Source organism: Mandrillus leucophaeus, unplaced genomic scaffold, assembly GCF_000951045.1.
Source record: "Mandrillus leucophaeus isolate KB7577 unplaced genomic scaffold, Mleu.le_1.0 Scaffold434, whole genome shotgun sequence".
Lineage (NCBI taxonomy): Eukaryota > Metazoa > Chordata > Mammalia > Primates > Cercopithecidae > Mandrillus > Mandrillus leucophaeus.
This window is the reverse complement of record NW_012104632.1, coordinates 1,181,323-1,197,697: the sequence shown is the minus strand read 5'-3', so window position 1 is coordinate 1,197,697 and position 16,375 is coordinate 1,181,323. Positions and strand designations below refer to the sequence as shown.

At 44.6% G+C, this 16,375-nt stretch overlaps 1 pseudogene; it reads left to right on the top strand.

Moving 5' to 3' along the window:
• LOC105549331 overlaps positions 1-16,375 on the top strand; it is a 24,445-nt pseudogene that overhangs the window by 2,556 nt on the left and 5,514 nt on the right.

The following is a 16,375-nucleotide window of genomic DNA, read 5'->3' as shown; positions in this document are numbered from 1 at the left end:
TCCCTGCCCTATCTTTCTTCCCTTCCCATTCCCCAGAGAAAGAGCCAGCCGCAGAAGGACCCAGAACTCCACAATTGTTACATAATCAAAGCACGTTACTCCAAAGGAGACCAGAACCCAGCTCTCCTCCCTACCATCCCAACCCCAGCAAGTCATTTCTTTTTTTTTTTTTTAACAGATAATTGTAGATTTATATGCAGCTATAAGAAATAATAGAGGCTGCACACAGTCACTCATGCCTATAATCCCAGCACTTTGAGAGGCTAAGGTGGGAGGATCCCTTGAGGCCAGGAGTTTGAGACCAGCCTGGGCAATACAGCAAGACCCCATCTCTACAAAAAATAAAATAATTAGCTGGACATGGTGGTGAGCACCTGTAGTCCCAGCTACTCTGGAAACTGGGGTAAGAGGATTGTTTGAGCCCAGGAGTTAGAGGCTGCAGTGAGCTATGATTACATCACTGTGCTCCAGTCTGGGTGACAGAGCAAGATCTTGTAATCTTGTAAATACATAAAAAGAGCACATTCTGTGGCTTAGCCCAAGAACTATTATGCACAAGGAATAACTTGTTGGACATGCCATTGCCACATTGGCAGGGTCTTCCCAGTCTCTGCTTGGGTATTTTTATTTGTAGACCTATCAGTTAATATGCTTTTGGAAAATTCTGGGATTTATTTGACTAGAGAAAATGGTAAAGGTCTAGGGTCGATGTTAATTGTGTCCCCTTCAAAAAAGATATGTTGAAGTCCTAACCGCCCAGTACCTCTGAATATGACATCATTTGGAAATAGGGTCTTTGCAGCTGTAATTAGCTAAGATGAGGTCGTACTGGAGTGGAACAGGTTCCTAATTCAAGACGACTGGTGTCCCTGTAAGAATAGGAGAATGCCGTATGACAGCTTAGACAGAGATCGGAGCTGTGCAGCTGCATGCCAAAGCAGGCCAAGGATTGCCAGCAAACCGTGAGAGGCTGGAAGAAGAGAGAAGGATCTTTCCCTACTGATTTCACAGGGAGCATGGCCCTTGATCTCAGGACCTTGACCCCAGCACTGTGAACGAATCAATCTGTGGTTAAGCCACACAATGCTGGTATTTTGTACAGCAGCCCTCGGAAACTCATACAGCAGGCAACCAATAATGTCCCAGGTCTAGTAAGTAATGAAATACACTCTGACGTGGGGCTAGAATTGAAATAAAAATATCCATCTGAGGGAGCTCTAGAGCCTTCGCTTCCTGAGTCCTAATTTGACTGTAACCTAGAGGATGGACAAATAATAGCTGTTTTCAGGACAGGACTCTTAACCTCCTTTCAGTGGTTTTGATTATTTTTAGTTTCTGTTCTATTGACATTTGGATTCGGAGCACAAATGCCTTTATTGCACTGAATGCCTTTGACCTGAGGTGGGTTTTAGCTGAAAGTGCGGGATTCTGCGTGAGACAACACTGAATGACCCGTTAACCAAGGCAGACCGTTCTCCTAGTCGGGGCCAGGTGCTGGGGACAGCGTGACAAGAGCTTGAATGAAGACAACTCGCCCTCCCTGCCTGCAAAATTTCACAATGAGACAGGAATCCTTATTTTGTATTTTTTCAGGGGGCAGGAAGCTGCAAAATATGCTGTCCTCTGGAAATCGCTATCTGGACCAACAACGTAGAAGTTCCCTCATCCTGTCCCTGACTTCCTGCCGCACCTCTGAGCTGTTTGGCTTTTGTAGACATTCGCTTCTTGGAACTCTGCTGATTCTGTGGGTCCCCAGGCGTCACCTGAGAACTGGTTAGAAACTCGAAGTCTCAGGGCCTCCCCAGACCTGAATCAGCTCTGCAGGTGGGGACAGCAGTCTGGGCTTTGAGAAGTCATGGGCGGATTCTGATGCCCACTCGCGTCGTTTTGCTTCTGTGTTTACCCCCCACTACAGAAACGAGGAGCCCACGGATGCTTGAGCACCAAAGCTTCGATCACGGCTGCCCATGGCTCTGCACTGTCTTCATTCTTCCCTGCTTTTTCATTATGTCCCGTCCGGGCTCATTCCTCCTTTATCCCCCTGTTTGTATGTGTGTCTGCATGCATTCATTCATTCATCCATTCATTCATTCAGCAGGCTCTAGAAAAGGATATCCTATAGTAACTACAGTGGATGAATCTAGATGGGTCTGCAGCTCTGAATATGTGTTGGTTAAGCTCCAAGGAGCAAAGAAACATATATATTTCTGTGAAAGAGGGAAACGAAGCAATGAAAAGTAAGAGACAGGAAATTGTCCCAACACCTTGGCTCCATGGGGCCTCAGGGTGCTCTCCATGACGAGTAGTGACTCCCAGCAGCTCCCGCACAGTATCAGGCATCCTTTGCCACTGGCTCTAGGAACCCCGGCACACACGTGTCTCGGCTTCTACTGTGACTATTTCTGCTTCTCCTCAATGTTGCTGCTTCCTCCTAGGTTTGGTTGCCACGAGGAAGCTATATCCTGGATTTTCTTGTTTTCTTTCCGTTCTGGCTGCCAATACCAAGTTCCTCCTCTCCATCTCACATTCAAAGAGCACACAGGGAGGCTCGAATTGGGTCTTTCTATGTCCCGTTTCTGTACAGAGCTCTTGCGTTTGGGTGGGGCCTTTGCACCGAGACCAGCCTAAGATCAGCACCAGCCCCTGGTCCAATCAGCTGTGGCCAAGGCCCTTGAAGCCGCAGGCAAGACGCTCCTGACAGTTGCGTGGTTCACAGAGGTTTCTGGGTGTGATAGGGGCTCAGGCAACATCAGCCCCCAATCTGGGTAAGAAGAGAAGTCTGGAAAGAAGATACAGCTTCGAATAAGTGGTGGTACGCAATGCCTCAAGTGTGGTAACATTGCTCAGGGAAAGTGAGTAGAGAGAGTGGAAAAGTGGAGCCCCTAGTATCACCAGCTTAACCCACGGGATGAAGGTCATTAGAAGAATAGAGCAACTAACCTTTATTGAGCACCTACTATGTGCCCGGCTGTATGTCTTAGTGCTTTACATAAATTATTTATTTATTTATTTATTTATTTATTTATTTATTTATTTCTGTTTGAGACAGGGTCTCATTCTCACCCAAGCTGGAGTGCAGTGGTGCAATGAATGCTCACAGCAGCCTCAACCTCCTGGGTTCAAGTGATCCTCCCACCTCAGTTCCCAAGTAGCTGGAACTACAGGCTGTGCCACTACACCCAGCTAAGTTTTTCTATTTTTTGTAGAGATGGGGTCTTGCTATGTTGTCCAGGCTGGTCTCAAACCCCTGGTATCAAGCAATCCTTCCAGCTTGGCCTCCCAAAGTGCTGGGATCACAGGCAAGAGCTACCACACCCAGCCTATTTATTCTTAAAACAACACTGCAAGCTACGTATTATTATTATTATTATTATCCCAAATTTGCCAATGAGAAGGCCGACCAAGCTCACAGAGATCAAGGTCATATCACTTGTAAAGGGCAGAGCTGGGATTTCAATAGCTTTTTCCAACTTCAACAGCTTTGTCCAATCTCCAATAGCTTTTTACTCTTCCTACAGTATATGAACCACATTGGCCTCAAAAGAAATGGTCTGAAACACAATGGGGAAATCAGGGAGAATAATGTTTTCAGAAGGAGGTGATTAAGAGAGGGAAGTCCTGTCAGCTGCCTCTTTGGACAACTAGGAATTTGTCAGTGAAATGTGTATTTCCATTGGGAGAGTCAGATTGCAATGAATTGAGGAGATGAGGCAAAGGAGAGAGTGAAGGTCAGCTGTGAAGGGTAAGAAAGACAGGAAAGGTTTGTTTTATGTTGTTGTTTGTTGTTTTACTGTAAGGATGGTGTAGCAGCCAGGGCCCAGTCAGGAGACAGAAAGCACACCGGTAATGTGAACAGGGAACATTTAATGTAAAGAGTTCTTAAATTAGTAAAAAGGGAATTAACTACCATATTCGGATTATTCAGAGAAACAGAACCAATAGGATATGTCTACCCATTATATATATATCTATGTATCTATTAAGCAGTGTCTGTATATATAGATATATAATATATAGACACATATTACAATACTAGTGTTGTATGTAGATATATAGAGAGATTTATTATAAGGAATTGGCTAACGAGAGTATGGAGACTGGCAAGTCCCAATCTGGTGGCCCAGGAAGGGTGACGGTGTAGTACCAGTCCAAAGGCTGGCAGTCTCGAGACCCAGGAAGAGCTGATGTTTCAGTCTGAGTCGAAAGGCAGGAAGCATTCCCACTTACCTGGGCCAGGGTCAACCTTTCTGTTCTATCCAGGCCTCCAGTGGATTGGGTGAGGCCCATCCACATTGGGGAGTGTGGTCTGCCTCACTCAGTCCACCAATTCAAAGCTGCGTCTCCTCCAGAAACGCCCCCATAGACACACTGGAAAAATATGTGATCAAATATCTGGACATCCTGTGGCTCAGTTAAGTTGACACATAAAATTAACCATCACAACTAGTAAAAGGAGTAAAAAGAACCCTAACAAATACAGTGATAGATCAGGCATGGTGGCTCATGCCTGTAATCCCACCAATTTGGGAGGCCGGGGTGGACAGATCACTTGAGCCCAGGAGTTCGAGGCCAGTCTGGGCAACATAGGGAGACTCTGTCTCTACAAAAAATTAAAAATTTAGGCAGTCATGGTGGTGTATGCCTGTAGTCCCAGCTACTCAGGAGGGTAAGGTGGGAGGATCGCTTGAGCCCGGGAAGTTAAGGCTGCAGTGAGCTGTGATTGCACTACTGCACTCCAGCCTGGGTGACAGAGCAAGACCTTGTCTTATACACACACACACACACACACACACACACAGTCTGAGATAGAGGATTCCAGCAGCAGCTGCAACAGCTCTTATCTTCTCTGGCCCTCTTTGACGTCTCCCTTTCACTTCCAGAAACATGGCCTTCAGTGTGGCTATCTGTGATGGCGACATCAAGGTGTCCAATGACATGAAGGCACACAAGTTGGTGACATCAGAGGAGGTGAGGCAGTGCAAGAAGGTAGTGCTCTGTTGACATAATGAGGCCAAGAAGAAAGCCGCCCTGGAAGGTGCAAGGAGATCCTCGTAGATGGTGCAGGCCAGACTGTTGATGGCCCTACGCCACCTTAGTCAAGATGCTGCCAGACAAGGACTGCTCCTCCATCCTCTATGACGCAACCTATGAGATCAAGCACAGCAAGAAGGAAGATCTGGAGTTTATGTTCCGGGGCCCTGAGTCTGTACCCTCTAAGAGCTAAGTGACCTATGCCAGCTCTAAGGACATCATCAAGGAGAAGCTGATGGAGATCAAACATGAATCACAAGGAGGTCAAGGGCCATAGCACCCTGGCAGAGAAGCTTGGAGGCACTGCCGTCATCTCCTGGAGGGCATGCCTTTGTCAACCCCCTTCAGCCCCCTGCCTGGAGCATCTGGCAGCCCCTGACCTTTCTGCAGAGAGTTGTCTGTCGCCTTCCGCCAAGACCAGAGGGGTTTGGGGGATCCCAGCAAGAGGGGTATAATCCCTTCACCCCAGTTACCAAACAGCCCTCACCCCCAGGCCTTCCTCCTCCCTCCATCCCTGATGGTTCTGGCTTTCCCAGGCCACTTTTGACCGTCTAATTCCTCTTGGATTGAAGCAAACCAAGTTCCCCTCATGCACCCTAGTTTGGGAGGAGCCTGTATTTTTGTTTGTTTGTTTGTTTGTTTGTTTTTTGAGACAGGGTCTCACTCTGTCATCTGGACTGGATTGCAGTGGCATGATCTCCATCTCGGCTCACCACAACCTCCTCCTCCCAGGCTCAAGTGATTCTCCTGCCTCAGCCTCCCTAGTAGCTGGGATTACAGGCATCCACCACAACCACCTGCCCAACTAATTTTTTTGTATTTTTAGTAGAGACGGGATTTCACCATGTTGACTAGGCTGGTCTTGAACTCCTGACGTCAAATGATCCACTTGCCTCAGCCTCCCAAAGTTCTGGGATTACAGGCATAAGTCCCTGCGCCCAACCTAACCTACATTTTTTTAAACAACACCTTATTTTATTTTATTTTTTTTGAGACAAAGTTTCACTCTTGTTGCCCAGGCTGGAACGCAATGGCGTGATCTTGGCTCACTGCAGTCTCTGCCTCCCGGTTCAAGTGATTCTCCTGCCTCAGCCTCCCGAGTTGTTGAGATTACAGGCATGCGCCACCATGCCCCACTAATTTTGTATTTTTAGTAGAGATGGGGTTTCTCCATGTTTGTCAGGCTTATCTCAAACTCCCAACCTCAGGTGATCCACCTGCCTCAGCCTCCCAAAATACTGGGATTACAGGCGTGAGCCACCGCACCTGCCCACCCCATGCTAGCAACTTCTAATCCCAAGAGCTATTGACTCTGTGCTTGTGTGTTCCATTCTGTATGTGAGTGGAATGTGGTGAAGGTGACCCCTCCCTGGGCCGGCTGGTTCCTCTCCCTTTTCACCTGGTCACCACCACTCGTAGAAGCAGGACCAGGAAGAGACTTCAATTAGAAAACCAAACAAGACAGATTATAGGAATAGCAGATGTAGAGAAAAAACACTACATCTGGGGCTGAGGCAAAATATTCAAGGAAGACAAGCTTGGAAGAAGGCTCCCCTCCAAGGCTGAGAAGCACATCGTTGATGAAAGACGTGGCCACTGGCTGGGATAAGAGTTTGCTGAGGTGCCGCAGACCATGGCTGGCAAGCAGAAAAACGCCTGCTGGGTGCTGGGGAAACTTTCCAGGAAGCCTCCTGTTGGGGTGACAGTGAACCTTCCAGGAGGGTTCACATCTCCAGGTCTGCCACTGGCCCCACCAGCTGCTGTACTGCAGGAGCAAGAGGAAAAACACTGGGACCAGGAAGAAATCCTCTGCCACCTGCAATGTCCCTCAAGGGCTGGCTATTGACAAAACATAACATCGTGGCAGGTGGCAAGGGAGGCATGTTTACAGAGTCCATCTCTGATGTCACCAGCAGGGCCAGGAAGGGTGGATCTGGAGCTTGGAGGCCATATATCAATAACTGGTTCAAATGGGACACTCCACAGTGGCAGAGCCAGTCCCACTAGATACGTGACCTGTGAAAGTGCACGCACGGCAGAGTTCCACTGACAACACTCTATGGAGAACTCTCAACTCTTCATCTCTAGCCCTGTCTGTTCAGCCAAGTTCTATTCCAGGCTGGAAGCTGCTTTCTCTGAAGATCCTCTAGTTCACAGCCAAATGTTTGGACCTCAGATTCACAGAGTTTGGTTTGTTCCACTCTCATCGTCTGTATATGGAAGGCCCTTCTCTTCTTTTATTTTAATTGTTTCTTAGTCTCCAAACCCCGCTCCCGTTTCTACTCTACTACCCCATCTCCTGGCGTGTGTTCTGTGTATGCACTTGGACATGTACAGAATTCTGAAAAAGACTTAGCATTGTTTTGTGTATGTAGCATACTCACGTTTACATCCACACAGTGTTGGGCTATGGGTCTCATTCTGTGTCTGTCTTTTCTCATCCACAGTATGTTTTTAATATCTAGCCATGTGGCCATACGTGCCTCTTGTTCATTGCTAACTGCTGCCTAGCCCTCCCCAAGGAAGCACCAGTGACAGTTTATTCTCCTCTCCTCCACTTCACCTTACAAGATTGACTCTAAGAGCCCAGCTACCACAAACGGCCAGGATGCACATCCCTGTACACATTCTCCTACAGACCTGGCTATACGTTTCTCAGCGTTACACCCCGGGATGGCTGGGTCATGAGGCATGCACAGATGAATTTCACTGAGATCTGCTAGGCTGTTCCCCAGAAGACTACACAGTCTGCGCTCCCATCTGTAGTGCATAATAATATCCATTTTCCTACATCCTTGTCAACCATCGCTATCAACTGATTTTCTAATTTTTCCTCTGTCGTGGGTGTAAAGTGGTAGCTCATTGTTTTCTATAATTTGCATTTCTCTAATAGTGAGGTTGAACACTTCTTCATATTTTTGCCCCATTTTTCTACTGGGCTCCAGACAATTTCTTTGTTTTCTAGATGATTTCCTTGTATATTCTAGATGAGGTGTTGATAAAATTATCTATAAAGAGTCCAGGTTGTAGATAATTTAGGCTTTGCAGACCAGAAGTTCTCTGCTGCACCAACTCAGCTCTGCTATTTCAGCTCAAGAGCAGACAGTACATGATGAATGAGCATGGCTGTGTCCAACCAAACTTCTGTTTTGCTTATAAAAATAGGTGGAGGGGCCACACTTGGTCAGTAGGCCATGGTTTGCTATTCTTGACAAATCTATCTCACTAGAAGTCCTTGTTGGATTCTGACATACAATTATCTTCCCCCACTCAGTCTATGGTGTCCTTTGTTGAGCAGAACAATGTAATTTTGATGGACTCAAATTCATCAATTTTTTGCTTCATAGCTTGTGCCTTCATAACATCGTGGCAGGTGATTTCAGAAGTCCTTCTCAACCTCAAGATGACAAAATTATTGGGCATCTTTTTCCCTATTGGTTTTATATTTTTACCTTCACATTTAGATTTTGGATTATCCAAAACTGACCTTTGCATATGGTGTTTCTTTTTCTCCATAGAATGAACCAGTTTTCCCAGCACCATCTAGTGAATCACCTGTCCTTCCCACACGGGTTTGTGCTGTTGCCTCTCATAAGTCAACAGATTTGCTTTTGAGCTCTTTACTCTGCTCCACTGGTTTATTTATTGGTTTCTCTGCCAACAACACATTTTATTATTATTACTATGGCTTTGTAGTATGTCTTCATGTCTTACAGTGTGAACCTCTTCATATCTCCTTTCAAAGGCCCATGAATCCACATCTATTTCAATGATGCAGACTTCTTCGTACCTTTTTGTCTGACATTTGGCTGTAAGTCATTTTCAAGAATAAGGGAATATGAAGTCAGGCAAGTTGTAAGTGGGCCATTCCCCACTGAATGTTGTTTAGCCTCTCTTTCTTTCTCTTTCTTTCTTTCCTTCTTCTTTCTTTTCTTTCTTTCTTCTTTTCTTTCTTTCATTCTTTTTTCTTTCTTACTTCTTTTTTCTGTTTTTTTTTTTTTTTTTTTTGAGACAGGGTCTCACTCTGCTGCCCAGGTTGGAGTGCAGTGGCATGATCATGGCTCACTGCAGCCTCAACATTTCCAGGCTCAGGTGATCCTCCTACCTCAGCCTCCCAAGCAGATGGGCGCCCAGGCATGCACCACCATGCCCAACTAATTTTTGTATTTTTCAGTAGAGACAGGGTTTTGCCATATTGCCCAGGCCGGTCTCAAACTCCTAAGCTCAAGTGATCCACCCACCTCAGCCTCCCATACTATTACTTGAACACCTGCTGATTCAGGACTCTTGGTTGCAAGAGCCAAAAACCAAATTAAAATGCCCTTAATTTAAAAAATGCATACATATTAGTTCAGGCAGCTGGGAAGTTCAATGAATGACATTATTTGATCAAAGAGTTCAAACAATATCAACAAGGCTGTCTCCTCTCTTTCTCCATTTTCATCTTTGCTTTTCTCTGTGTGAGCTTCATTCTCAGGCAATCTCTCTCCCCAGAACAGCCTAGAAGATAATGCTATCAGGCTTACCATGACCTTACTACTCTTGATAGCAGAAGAAAAGACCCTTTCTCACCAAACATTCATATCCATTTCCCCAAAATGGACTCCGATTGCCTGGTTGGGTCATGTGCCCATGCCTGGATCCATCATGGTGGCACAGAAGTTGGTCATGTAAATTACAGCCCCACCAACCAGCACAGTGCCATTCTCAACAGGAAAGACGCTAAGAAGACCAAACGCCCACCGACGCCTACCTCACTACCCACCTACACAGTCCTCACAACCCTGAGGGCTGATACAGGGGCGGACACTGAGGCTCAGGGAGTTTAAGTTATTCAGAAAAGCCCCTCACCCTGTAAGAGGCCAAACCAGAATCAGCAGCCAGGTCTATTTGAAAACCAGAGCCCTTTCCACTACAGCACACTATCGTTAGATTAAACTGCTGTCACTTCAAACCCGGCAGGGCAAAAACGAAACTTATTATTTTTCCTAAAATCATCTCAAAAGTTCAAATTCTCCAAAAGTTATCATCAATTCCCTCATCTCCCAAGTGTGAAAATTTAGCCTTTTCTTTCTTTCTTGCAGCCAACATTTTGTCTGTCTCTTTCCTCTTCCCGTTCTTTCCCATATCCACAATCTGCACACTTGTTTGAGGGTTCATTACCTGACATCTGGATATGATCCTATCTGTTCCCTACTTCAGTCTATTCTATACATAGCCACATATTAAACTCCTTACAGTACAAGTATTAAAAGAACTGGCTGGGTGCAGTGGCTCCCTGCTGTAATCCCAGCACTTTGAGTGGCCAAGGCGGGTGGATCACTTGAGGTCAGGAATTCGAGACCAGCCTGGCCAACATGGCAAAACCCTGTCTCTACTAAAAATACCCATATTAGCTAGTTATGGTGGCGTGTGCTTGTAATCCCAGCAACTTGGGAGGCTGAGGCTGGAGGATCGCTTGAACCTGGGAGGTGGAGGTTGCAGTGAGCTGAGATGGCGCCACTGCACTCCAGCCTGGGTGACAGAGTGAGACTCCATCTCAGAATAATAATAATAATAATAATAATTTTTACTTAAAAGTATGTATTCATTTGTATTACCGTAACAATGCAGCAACGAGGAGCATTCCAAAACTCAGGGGTTTAACACAATAGACATTTATTACTGCTGATGCCTTTGTGAGTCTGCTGCAGTTTGGCTGACATGGGCTGGGCTGGGCTGCAGGCTCCGCAGCAGGCTGGGCAGCTGGAGCGCTCTGTTTCACTGCAGGGCAACCTCCTCTCCATCACGGGCTGTGCTAGGACATGCTCTTCTCACAGCGATGGCTGAGGGACAAGAGGGCAAGGCTGCGGCCGGAGATGGCACACAGTCACTGGCAGAGCTCAAAGTGGGACAAAGAGGTATATTCTTCCCACACTGAGCTCATGACAAGGATGTGGAGGCAGAGAAGAGGTAAGAATTGGAGGCTTCAATCCAATCCACCACAGGGAAAGTCAAGGCTGACCTTCACCGCCTGGATTTCCAAGTCTTCCATTGTCTGGCCTCGCCCCATCCATCCAACTCAAACGCCTCCCTTGGGGACTTCAGGTTGTCACAGATCTTGGGAATCTTACAGAAGTCGGACAGGACTGGGCAGTTCCAGACAGTAAGCGATGTTCCAACAGTAGGCCCGGTTTTGCCTGGTCTCTGCTTTCCCACCACACGAGGAAGAGGGAGGAATTTTCTGGGTCCACTTGTTATTGGTAGTTTTTACAAAATAAACAAATGTTAAACAATTTCTCCTCTAGGAAATAAACTGAGCCAGGGATTCTCTTTGTGATTTTTTTTTTTTTTCTTTTTTGGCTCTTTGGGGAAAAATATCTCTAGGAATTATTTTCTCTATAAACAATGGCAACAGTTTATTTTTGTTGGCTTGCCTTGGATCCTCCCCCACTTCCTTTTTTTGGATTGAGAGGTTGGCTACAGAAATGAGAAAGAAATACTTTTTTATTCTTTTTTTGTGTGTGGTTTCTCTGGCTGGAAAATAAAAGCTCTGCATTCTTTCTGTATTCAGTGCACTTCAAAGTCATAAAAATTTGGATAAAGTACATCAGGGTTATGGGTGTTCTAGATTTCAGTCTTTTTATAACTTCCTCCTATTTCACATTCGTTTCACCTCAGGTTAAAGGAACGCTTTTGAAAAGTATGATTTGATCCTAGCAATGGATGCAGCAAAAATACTGGGGTCAATAAGTTAAATTAAAAGGCTTTTTATAAAGAAGAAGAAGAAAAAGAAGAAGCAAAAACTATATTTTGCAAACTTTAAGCTTAAGACTGCATGACAGTGGAAGAATTTCCCAGCTGTATTCTTATAAAGAATATATGCTGTGAAAATATTTTTCAAAGTTTACCAGAGAAAAAAAGTTTGAATTAAAGGAAACTAACTTCATAAACCTCTGAACTTATTTTCCCAGCTTACGTAGGCACTTCCTGTAGATTTGTTTTTAGTATCTTTCTATATATATTTGGTTTCTTTTCTTTCCCACAAACATCTGAATATTCTCATGTGTATGGGTTTTACAGTATTACCTAAATATATGTTTCAGTGATATATTGAGGGGAGAAAAGCAAGTTTCAAAACTGTATGTATACGTGATGTTACTTTTGCTAAGAACTATATATGTGTGTTTATCTATCTACCCATCACCTATCTTTCTAGAGATATATAAATGCACTAGTATAAAAACGCGCAAGATGGCCAGGCGCGGTGGCTCACGCCTGTAATCCCAGCACTTTAGGAGGCCGAGGTGGGCGGATCACGAGGTCAGGAGATCGAGACCATCCTGGCTAACATGGTAAAACCCTGTCTCTACTAAAAATAAAAAAAAAACCAATTAGCCAGGCATGGTGGTGGGTACCTGTAGTCCCAACTACTTGGGAGGCTGAGGCAGGAGAATGGCATGAACCCAGGAGGTGGAGCTTGCAGTGAGCCGACGTCGTGCCACTGCACTCCAGCCTGGGCAACAGAGCAAGATTCCGTCTCAAAAAAAAAAAAAAAAAAAAAAAGAGCAAGACGTGACTATAAGGAAGACAGAATATGAAGTTACCTTCAGGTGTTGGTTTTGTTTGTTTGTTTGTTTGAGATGGAGTCTTGCTCTGTTGCCCGGGCTAGAGTGCAGTGGTATGATCTCCCCTCACTGCAGCCTCTGCCTCCCAGGTTCAAGTGATTCTCCTGCCTCAACCTCCTGCGTAGCTGGGATTACAGGCATCCACCACCCCACCGGCTAATTTTTGTAGTTTTAGTAGAGACGGGGTTTCACCTTGTTGACCAGGCTGGTCTTGAACTCCTGACCTTAGGTGATCCACCCGCCTCCGCCCCCCAAATTGCTGGGATTACAGGTGTGAGCCACTGCGCCCAGCCCCACATGTTGTTTTAGTTCATTTGCTGGTGCTATACTAGAATACCACAAATAAATATTAATTTACAAAGAAAATAAATGCATTCCTCACAGTTCTGGAGGCTGAGAAGTCCAAGAACATGGTGCCGGCAACTGGTGACAGACTTTGTGCTGCATCCTAACATGGCAGAAGGGCAAGTGAGTGTGTGAGACTGAGGGGAAATGGGGGCTGAACTTCATCTTTTTTTTTTTTTTTTTTTGAGATGGTGTCTTACTCTGTCACCCAGTCCAGAGTCAGTGGTTCACTGCGTCTTTATCTCCCAGGCTCAGGTGATCCTCCCACCTCAGCCTCCCGATTAGCTGGGACTATTAAGCATGTACCATCCTGCCTGGCTAATTTCAAAAAAAATTTTGTAGAGACGAGCTCTCACTATGTTGCCCAGGCTGGTCTCGAATTCCTGAGCTCAAATGACCCTCCTGCTTTGGCCTCCCGAAGTGCTACGATTACAGGTGTGAGCCACCGTGCCTAGCTGAACTCCATCCTTTCATCAGGGGCCTACTCCTGCAATAACAAACCCACTCCTGTGATAATGGCATTAGTCCGTGCATGAAGGCAGAGACCTCATGACCTAATCATCTCCTAACGATCCCACCTCTTAATACCATCACAATGGCAATGAAATTTAACTACGAGTTTTGAAGGGTGCATTCAAACCATAGCAGGTGTTAGCTTTCTCCCTATGTACTTACCTATTTTGCATGTTTCAGTTTGTCTATGATAAACATGTTATTACTCATAATACTAAATGGGATTTCTTTTTAATAGAAGAAATAGATGTTTAACAGTTTGGTCTTATTTTCCTGAGAAATTGTAAAACTTCTCTAAGTCTAAGGAAACTAATAACAAAATCTCCATGTGGGGCCTTGTTTGAATGCTGGAAATCATATGGCTAGCAATATCGTTTTCACTAGGCAGAAAATCAGAATGAAGAAAGATGAGAAAGCATGAGTTTAGATGCCAGTAAATGCCTTTTTCCTGAGGCTGGCACTGATGAATCCCCCGAGTAGAAGGACAGTATAGACATCTAGAGGTATCTTAGTCTGGAGTTTGTGTAACAGATTTTATCTGCAACTTACATATGGAAGCAGTCAAAAGACCTTCAAGGTTCAGGCAGATCCTGCTAAAGGAGATAATAACTTATATGCTTAGAAGTTTTTTCTCGTGAAGATACTTCGAAAAATGCATTGCGATACGATGGATAAGATTAAATACTAGCAATATTATAAATCCCAGCACTTTGGGAGGCCAAAGTGGGAGGATCATTTGAGGCCAGGAGTTGAAGACCAGCCTGGGCAACATAGTGAGACCCCAATCTCTACAAAACAAACAAAATTTAGCCAGGTGCAGTGGCATGTGTCTGTAGTCCCGGCTACTCAAGAGGCTTAGATGGGAGGATTGCTTGAGCCAAGGAGTTTAAAGCTGCAGTGAGCTATGATCTCACCACTGCACCCTGGTCTGGGCAACAATGAGACCCTGTCTCAAAAAAAAAGTAAGAAATACTAGCAATATGCATAGGTTTAGATTTTGTCATATAGCTTTTTTTTTTTTTTTTTTTTTTTTTTAAAGAGATAAGGTATCGCAATGTTGCCCAGGCTGGACTTAAGTTCCTGGGCTCAAGTGATTCTCCCACCTCAGCCTCCTAAGTAGCTGGGAATACAGATGCTTGCCACCATGCCTGGCTGGCATTTTATTTCTTATAAATCCAAGAGAATTACAGATCTAATTTAAATTAATCTCTATTTGGTTTTCCATATGTTGTCTACCAAAATTCATATATCTGAGAACATTTCACTGGAGCAATTATGATAGTTTATGAATGAGACAATCCCACAAACATTTTCAAGAACTTACTATATATGAGCCCCTGTACCTGTTACTGTGAATGCAGAGATGAATGAAGAAATGGACTTTGCCTTCCAAGGTTCACCTTATCACAGAGACAAGTTTAAGATTTGCTTTGTTCTTTTACTTAAATAAGTCTTAGAACAACAAATAAAAACAAGGAAGGGTGCACTAGAGAATCTCAGCCACATCAACAATTATGAGGCTCCTTTGATGGGTGGACCATTTTGCATTCCTGGATCAAGGTAGTTTATGCCATTGTGGGCCGCGATGCAAAGGTTTAGCGAATGGGGATTAAGCAACAGCTCAGAGCAATTAGATCACATGAAGTCGCAAATGTCTGCTTTATCAGGATGAATCCAAGTTTGGCTCCTGTTGCTAAAAGAAAAAAATAAAAAGCAAGGCACATATTACTTACAAGCAAACCTGGGGGCATGCCATCTATTATCAGCAATAAACAGATTCGATTCTTTTCTAAATGAGATTGTCAGGGCCCAGGGGATTTGTCAGCGTCCCGATAATCCTCAAATCATCTGCCTGCCCTACCATGGTCATAAGAAATTGTTGGTAATAAGGCTGGTTAACAATGTTCTTGTCTGGTGCATTAAAGATAATTCCACACAACCCAGAGGGTCTTAGCCAAACTGCCTTCTTTATATGATTCAACATTACATGTCTTACCAAGTATCACCTCTGCAGAGGCTGCCAACTCTCTGTCAACTGTACAAGTCACTGGGCCCACCACCCTGTGCAAAACACAGGCTGGACTTGGGGAGTTTTCAATCCAGTATGGGATATGGAACCAACATAAAAACTCAGTGGCCACAAAGATGCACCAGGGGCTCTGGGTCAGGTCCAGCTAATGACCCACAGCTTCAGGTAGGAAAGACTGAAGTTTCTTTTTTCTTCCTTTCACTTTATTCATCATGGTGTTCAAAATATGGCATTTTGAATAAATAATATATGAAGTAGCTAAACAAATCTTAAATGACAAAAAGGGATATTTTAAAAGTCTTCTTCCTATCCCTTTCTTCTCTTGCTTTATTCCCACTTCCCTGACAGGTAATCTCTGTCATCAGCACTATTTTATCCTTTCAGAGTTAAAAAAAAAAAAAAAGATAAATACAGGCAAATATGAATGAGCCTTGAAGACATTATGCTAAGTAAAATAAACCAGTTACAAAAGAACAAATATAGCCCAGTTACATTAGGTTCCTAGAGCAGTCAAATTCACAGAGACAGAAAGTGGAATGGGGGTTGCCAGGGCCTGCAGGGAGTGGGAATAGGGCGCTCGTGGTTAATGGGGACAGAGTTTCAGTCTGAGATGATGAAAAAGTTCTGGAGATGGAGAATGATGATGTTGATGGCTCAACAATGTGAATGTACTCAATGTCATAGAACTACACATCTAAAATGTTGAAAATGGTCAATTTTGTTATGTATGTTTACCACCATAAAAAAATAAAACAGGCTGGGCACGGTGGCTCATGCCTGTAATCCCAGCACTTTGGGAGGCTGAGGCAGGCAGATCACCTGAGGTCAGGAGTTCAAGACCAGCCTGACC